Here is a 1,669-nt window from a genome sequence, read left to right on the forward strand (position 1 = left end):
TATGGATAAAAGTCCGAAATCCATTTGTAAGGTCCCTACACAGATTAATCTTTCATGGAATTCCCTCGGACCATTGACCAGGGATATGAATAGACTTACACTCAACCAGAGTGCATTCACCAGTGGATTCCTGCAGATCTAAAACCAAACAGTGCCACTGAGTCCATGCTAGCTCACAGTGACTCTAGAGGACGGTTACAACTGACCCTGTGGGTTCCCGGCACTCTAAACCCCATCTTTCTCCAGCAGACTGACTGGTGTCTCAAACTGCTGACCTTGCAGCTAGTAGGCCAATGTGCAACCACAATACCACCAGGGTTCCTGGTACTACAAGGCACAGTGAGGTTGAATTTAACATACTATCATTTGCCTTCCCTATTGAGCCATGTTTTACTTGTCCTAGTTTCTATTATCTTCTGCTTTCACTTGGATGGAGGTTTACCTATGTTTTGTTTTGCTATTGTTTTTTTATGATTTTCTTTATACTAAATTCAGGATAGGTAAATCTATAAAAACAGTAATGATACTAATAGTTCCTTAGTGTTATGGCAGGGTGATTGGGAGGAATAGAGGGGGCTAATAATGATGGGCAAACAGATGAGGAAATTGTTTTAATATTGATTGTGATTGTGGTTGCCCAAATATTTTTAATATACTTAAACCATTGACTTAGGTAAGGACTGTGAAATACATGGGCATAGAATGCTTTTGCAGACTATTCTCAGAAGGCTGTTTGTGTACCATGCCCATGATCTTGGGGGACCAGGATATCTGAGAGCTAGAATATGCCATCGGGCTGCCGGCTGCACCTGGAACGCCCCGGTTCAGACTATAAGGAAAAGAAATACATCGTGGGAGATGGTTCTGACTCTGACAGAGCCAGTGGGGATGAAAAATTCAGGCAGGGCTTCAGCGTTCTCAGTGTGTCCTACTTAATTCATGGGACCCTCGTGGTCACCCAGAGCAATGCCACCCTGCACCCCATCAGCCACAAGCACTACCTGAGCGGCCAGGCAGAAGAAAGAAGATCCGAGTGGACATTTTCCAGAACCAGGCTATGGACACCTGCCTGGGCCTGGCCAGGGTGTGCTACAGCCCTGACTTTGAGCCACAGGACCTGCAGGAGCTCTCTGGAAAGATGAAGCTGTTCTCACAGTCCCTGGTGAAGCAGCTGTGGGTTGCAGGGGACAAGAGCACTTTGGTGGATTTCCTTCTCGCGATGTCCTTGGCATACATCTTTGAACCTAAGTGCCTGGATGGGTTTCCAAACCGGAAGGACTTCATGGTGTGCTTTGAGGGCCTGAAGAAGATACCTGCCTATATGAAGTCCAGCGACTTCCTCCCACATCCTGTCTTCATAGAGGAGGCTTGTGGCAGTTACATAATCTGGTGTCAATTTGAGGATTAAAAGTGTATGGGTGGAGTCTACACTGTCAATCAGGATATAGCTAATGAGGCCTCTGTGTGGGCATGACCTTCTCCTGAGGATTCTGGGAACTCCTGTGCTTCCCCCTTGGAGGTGGGAAACACACCTTCTCTCTCTCTCAGGCCCACTCTCTGGGTTACACTGCAACTGACAAGACACATGGAACAACGATAGTGCCCTGAGCTGGAGAAGCCACGTGGAGAGCCCTGCCACCGCTGAGATGCTTACAACACCACTGAGAGC

At 47.3% G+C, this 1,669-nt stretch overlaps 1 pseudogene; it reads left to right on the plus strand.

Moving 5' to 3' along the window:
- Positions 1–742: 742 nt before the first annotated feature.
- On the plus strand, positions 743–1,408 carry LOC142449327 (glutathione S-transferase Mu 1 pseudogene; annotated as a pseudogene).
- Positions 1,409–1,669: the final 261 nt, after the last annotated feature.

This window comes from Tenrec ecaudatus, chromosome 5 (genome assembly GCF_050624435.1).
Source record: "Tenrec ecaudatus isolate mTenEca1 chromosome 5, mTenEca1.hap1, whole genome shotgun sequence".
NCBI lineage: Eukaryota > Metazoa > Chordata > Mammalia > Afrosoricida > Tenrecidae > Tenrec > Tenrec ecaudatus.